Here is a 6,505-nt window from a genome sequence, read left to right on the forward strand (position 1 = left end):
CCCCCCCCGGGTCCAAAATTTTTTGTGCCCCGGGCCCCTAGTATGGTATAAATCTTAGAAGAAGCTATAGGCAGTAAAATAGCAGACATTTGTCATAGCAATATTTTTACCAATATAGCTCCTAGGGCCAGGGAAACTAAGGAGAAAATAAACATGGACTGGTAGAATCAACATCATTAAAATATCCATACTACCCAAAGCAATCTATAAATTCAATGCAATCCATATTAAAATATCAATGGCATATTTCACAGACCTAGAAAAATTCCAAAAATTTATGTTGAACCATAAAAGATCCCGAATAGCTGTAGCAATCTTGAGAAAGAATAACAAAGTTGGAGGAATGACAATACCAGATATCAAGTTATAATATAAAGCCACTGTAATCAAAACAGGATAGTACTGGCACAAGAACAGGCATATAGATCAATGGAATGGAACAGAGAACCCAGAAATCGACCCAAGCCATTATGCTCAATTAATATTTGACAAAGGAGGCAAGAGCATACAATAAAGTCAAGACAGTCTCTTCAATAAATGGTGTTGGGAAAATTGAGAAGATAAAAAGAAAATGAAACTAGGTCACCAGTTTACAACATACACAATAATAAAATAAAAATGGATGAAAGATTTAAATGTAAGTCATGAAACCATGAAAATATTAGAAGAAACCACAGGCAGCAAAATCCCAGACATCTCTCATAGATATATGTTTGCTGATACATCTCATAGGGCAAAGGAAACTGAGGAGAAAAGGAAGAAATGGGACTACATCAAAATATAAAGCTTCTGCACAGCAAAAGAAACTATCAACAAAATAACAAGAGAGCCCATTGCATGGGAGAACATATTTTCCAATGATATATCTGATAGGGGGTTAATCTGCAAAATAGATTGGGAACTTATACAACGTAACAAAAGGAAGATAAACAATCCAATCAAAAAATGGGCAAAGGATCTAAATAGATACTTCTTGAAAGTGGACATACAGAAGGCTAAGAGGCCATATGAAAAAAATGATCAATGTCACTAATCATCTGAGAGATTAAAATCAAAAAGAAAATGAGGTACCACCTCACACCTGTCAGAATGGCTACCATCAACAAATCAACAAAGGACAAGTGTTGGTGAGGAGAAAAGCAAACCCTAGTGCACTGTTGGAAATGCAGACTGATGCAGCCTCCTTTGAAAACAGTATGGAGTTTCCTCAAAACATTAAAAATGGAACTGCCATTTGACCCAGTGATCCCACTTCTAGGAATATATCCTAAGAAATTGGAAACACCAATCAGAAAGGATATATGCTTCCCTATGTTCATAGCAGCAAAACTTACAATAGATAAGATTTGGAAACAGCCTAAGTGCCCATCAGTATATGAGTGGGGAAAAGAAACCTATGATACATCTACACAATGGAATACTATGCAGCTGTAAAAAAGAAAGAATTCTTACCATTTGCAGCAGAATGGGTGGACCTGGCAAGTATTATGCTTAGTGAGGATATTTTTTTCCATTGATTTTTAGAGAGAGTGGAAGGGAGAGGGAGAGACAGAAAGAAACACAGATGTGAGAGAGACGCATAGATTGGTTGCCTCCTGCATGCCCCCAACCAGGGCCAGGAGCTTGCAACCGAGGTATGTGCCGTTGACTGGAATCGAACCTGTGACCCTGCAGTCCACAGGCTGATACTCTATCCACTGAGCAAAACCAGCTAGGGCCACAAGATTTTTAAATATTTACTCCCACTTCATCAATTGGTTATCTTTTCATTTTATTAGTGGATAATTTTGAACCACAAAAGTTTTTAATTTTGATGCAGTTCAATTTATCTATTATTGTTTGTTCCTTGTGCTTTGTGTCATATTTTAATATTCATTGTCAAAATTCCTACATCATGAAGATTTATCCTTAATTTTTCTTCTATGGTTTTTTAATGTTTTACTCTTATGTATATTTTTAATCCATTTTTAGTTATTTTTTTTGTATATGGTGTGAGGCAAGGGTCCAATTGAATTCTCTTGTATATGATTATCCAGTTTTGCCAGTACTCTTTTTGGAAAAGACTATAATTTTCTTCACTAACTGGTCTTGGCACCCTCATCACAAATCAGTTGGCTATAAAATGCCTGGGTTTTTTTTTTCTGGACACTCAATTCTAATACATTTATCTATATGCATAACTTTTTGTCAGTCACACACTGTCTTGATTATTGTTACCACTTGAATATTTTAAGTTCTGAAAACAGGAAGAGTTAAATCTCCTAATTTAGTCTTTCTCAAGAATATTTAGGCTATTCTACATCTCTTGCAGTTCCATATGAATTATAGATTTATCTACTATGTTTCTAAAAAGAAGCCAGTTGGGATACTTGTAGGGATTACATTGAATCTGTAGATCAGTTAAGACTTAGCAATGTCAAGTCTTCTGATTCATAAACATGGGATATTTTACCATTTATATAGATCTTTAATTTCTTTTGACAATGTGTTGTATTTTTTCAGGTTATAAATTGTGCACTACTTTTGTTAATTTATTCCTACATATTTAACTCTTTTTGATGCTGTTGTGAATGAAATTGTTCTGGTAATTCATTTTATGATTTTTTATTGAAATTATATTGGAATACATTTGATTTTTGTATATTGAATTTGTATTCTGCAATCTTACTGAACTTGTTTTTTTAAAAATCTTTATTGTTGAGAGTATTACATATTTTTCTTACCCCCCGCCCTATTGTTCCCCTCTACTCGGTTCCTGCCCTATCCCAAGCCTTCACTACCCTATTTTCTGTGTCCATAGGTAATGCATATAGGCATATAAATTTTTTGGTTAATCTCTTCCCACCCCCCACTACCACCTTCCCGTTGAGATTCCTGAACTTGTTTGTTAGTCCTGATAGATTTTTAGTGGATTCCTTATCATTTTTTGTGTATAAAATCACATCACCTCTGAATAGAATAGTTTTGTTCTTCTTTCCAATATGGATTCATTGTGTTTATTTTTTTTTTCCTAGTTGTCTGGCTAAAACCTCAAGCACAATATTGAATGGAAAGGGCAAGAGCAGACATTCTTGTCCTGTTCCCAATTTTAGTGGGAAAGCATCCAATATTTCACCATTACATACAATATTAGCTAGGGTTTTTAATGTTATGTATCAGATTGAGGAGTCTTTCTTTTATTCCAAATTTGCTGAGTGCTTTTTATCAAGAAAGGGTATTTTATTTTGTCAAAAGCTTTTTCTTTGTCTATTGAGATAATTATGTGCTTTTATTTTTATTTTATTGATATTGTATAACATTAATTGATTTGGTATGTAAACCTTGTATCCTGGGGATAAATCCCAATTAATCATTATATATAACTAGAGGCCCAGTGCACAAAATCTGTGCACTCGGGGCAGGGGGAATCCCCCTGCCTAGCCTGTGCCCTCTCACAGTGTGGGAGCCCCGTGATCCATTGCCGTAAAGAGGTAGGCCCCGCCCATCCATCTGGGGCTTCTTGATGGATTGCCCCAAAGAGGTAGGCGGGAGCCAGGAGTCCCTCCTCCGTACCGCGTGGAGCTGCGGGAACCCCAGGCCTCTCTGTATAGAGCTGCTGGGCTCTGCCTCCTCCATGCTGTGCACGCAGCATCAAGTCCCCACCCACTCGCGCATGCCCACTGCACACGCAGCCTCCTGGTGATGGATTGTGACAGTGTGAGGGCATTATGGAGTGACGGTGTGAGGGCGTGATGGCCATTTGCATATTAGCTCTTTATTATATAGGATTCTTTTAAGATGTTTCTGAATTTTGTTTGCTAGTATTTTATTGAGGACTTTTGTCTCCATATTCATAAGAGATATTGGCCTGTATTTTTTATTTCCTGTGATGTTTTTGTTCAATTTTGGCATCAGGGTAATATTGGCCTTGTATAATGGGATGGAAACTTTCCCCTCAACTTCTATTTTTTGGAAGAGTTTGTAAAGAATTAGTACTGTCCTGGCTGGGTAGCTCAGTTGGTTAGAGTGTCATCCCAATATGCCAAATTTGTAGGTTTGATGCTTGATATTTGTTCTTACCATAGCAGGTCTCTTCTTATCTGTCTTACCCTCCTGGTTCCCTTCTCTGTGTTTGCTGGCCTACATTCTAGGCCAGTGATGGTGATTTTTCTTTGTTACATGGCATTTAAATATATAAAATAAATATCAGAAATATAAATCTTTGTTTTACTATGGTTGCAAATATCAAAAAATTTCTATATGTGACACGGCACCAGAGTTAAGTTAGGGTTTTTCAAAATGCTGACACGCCAAGCTCAAAAGGTTCGCCATCACTGTTCTAGGCTGTATTTTCAATAGATCTACAAATGTCCTTACAATTCTCTTTTACCAACCTCCACTCTTGTTGAGAACACCCTTAGGTGTAAACTTCTCCGGGAATAAAAAAACTCAGGTTGAGAAGCTAGATACATACACAGTTCCCCTGGGTCACTGCAGGCCATACTCCTTGTAGAACTTCCTGTAAGAAAGACATCCAAACTTTATTAGCATTAGCAGTTTCTTTCACCTACAGAAACCACAAACCCCCCTAATGCTTCTATACACCTAACTCCCCCCTCCTTCACTGTGTAGATTTCACTGTTGCATGGAACCACCTCTAGCTCTTCTTACACAGTCCTTCTTGCCCTACACTCCAATTATTCAGTGACAATACAGAAGAGCTAGTGGGGATAGAAGAGGCAAACAGATAAAGGGAGGAAATACTTAAGGCTCCTGGACTGATCTCTACATCCCTCTCAAAGTCTTATCCTGCTCCTATAATGAGTTTCTCAAACATTCAGGCTGGCTGATTTTCTGGAATGAAGATAACATTCACTTATCCCGCCAAGAATTCTGGCCTCACCTTTCACACTTATGGGATGCTTTGGAATAGAGACTCTTATACTCTGTCTCTTTCTTGTAGCTGTTGGAAGCTGGTAATCTTCAAAACCTCCAAAAGAGCAGGATGGGCAATTGAGAAGGGGTATCGCTTTATTCCATAGTGGGTCTGAAAAGAAAGAATCTGGGAAAAATGAAAGGAACAGAGGTTTTGTGTATAGCAGACCTAGGTAAAATGTCTACCATTGCCACGTACAGTTGGATGACTTGGAACATCATTTAATCTATCTTATTTATAGGGGTTACTATACACTAATAATCCCTATCATTCATACCTCACAAAATGGTTTGAAGCTCAGATGAATTATCTATAATAATAAAAGCATAATATGCTGATTAGACTGGACGTCCTTCTAGATGAAGCCGGGGTTGTGAGGCAAGCCCGGGTCCCAGGTGCCTGCTGGTGGCCGGAGGGAAGCCTGGGTCCCAGGTGACAGAGGGAAGCTGATGCCAGCAGCTGGGGCAGTGGTTCTCAACCTTCCTAATGCCGCAACCCTTTAATACAGTTCCTCATGTTGTGGTGACCCCCAACCATAAAATTATTTTTGTTGCTACTTCATAACTGTAATTTTGCTACTGTTATGAATCGTAATGTAAATATCTGATATGCAGGATGTATTTTCATTGTTACAAATTGAACATAATTAAAGCATAGTGATTAATCACAAAAACAATATGTAATTATATATGTGTTTTCCGATGGTCTTAGGCGACCCCTGTGAAAGGGTCGTTCGACCCCCAAAGGGGTCACGACCCACAGGTAACAGTCTTAATATAGCAACAGTAAACTACATTGCTACATTTTGCGACAGTATGCATAAAAAGCCAACGTCAGTGTGAAGGTTGAGATTGCTTCTTTCTCACCACATCAGAAATTCTCGGGACAGTCTTTGAAAGAGCAAAACGAAGATCTTTTCAGACAAATCAAGGCATGTTGCATTTGGTCCTTGCAGTGATAAATTAACTTATCAAGATGGCAAAAATGTCAACCAAGTAAGCTTTTTTCTGCAGTTCACTTTTATTGCTGAAAAGTGCTTTGAACTGTGGTCTTGCATTCTGATTAAAAAAGGTTTTGAGTTCATCACGAAGCTCAGAAACACTTTTTAAAATTTTTCCTCTCGACAACCATCTCACTTCAGTGTGAAATAGCAGAGCATTGTTCGGCGCATCTAACTCGTTGCACAGTTGCGAAAACAGTCGACTGCTTAAAGTGCTCGCCTTTACAAAATTGACACAACTTATGACACTTTTCATTACTTCTTGTAACTCTTGTGGCAGGGTCTTCATTGCTAATATTTGCCGATGAATCATACAGTGAGTTCCGATGACTTTTGATGACTCATTCAGTACCAAACGTTGAAATCCAAGAGATCTTATGCTCTTTCAGAAATGAACCAACTGTGTCAAATACATCACGTGCAGTAGCTGTTGTTTCAAGAGGTTTGCAAAAAAGAAACTCATCTTTAAAGTTGCCATCATTAATATACCTCACGTAAACCAGAAACTGTGAACGGTTTGCACCATCTGTAGATTCATCAAGCTGGATAGTAAATATTGGAAGTGGAGCAGATTTAATTTCCTGGATTAC

The 6,505-nt window shown here is 37.9% G+C and overlaps 1 protein-coding gene across 6 annotated transcripts in view; it reads right to left on the reverse strand.

Annotated features, from left to right (window-relative positions):
• Positions 1-6,505, reverse strand: part of ZC3H12B (zinc finger CCCH-type containing 12B) — an 89,168-nt gene that overhangs the window by 49,959 nt on the left and 32,704 nt on the right. For 2 of the 6 annotated variants that reach the window (XM_005876174.2, XM_005876175.2), the window contains exons 2-3: positions 4,883-5,026; positions 4,454-4,498 (exon numbers count right to left, since the gene is read on the reverse strand). The exons of 1 other annotated variant lie outside the window; for it this stretch is intronic. The gene's annotated coding sequence lies outside the window, so the exon portion shown is untranslated. Of the gene's footprint in view, positions 1-4,373; positions 4,425-4,453; positions 4,499-4,882; positions 5,042-6,505 lie in introns of those variants that run through there. 3 more of the 6 variants (XM_014547671.1, XM_014547672.1, XM_005876176.2) reach the window with 2 other exon arrangements.

This window comes from Myotis brandtii, unplaced genomic scaffold, assembly GCF_000412655.1.
Source record: "Myotis brandtii unplaced genomic scaffold, ASM41265v1 scaffold480, whole genome shotgun sequence".
Taxonomy (NCBI): Eukaryota; Metazoa; Chordata; class Mammalia; order Chiroptera; family Vespertilionidae; genus Myotis; species Myotis brandtii.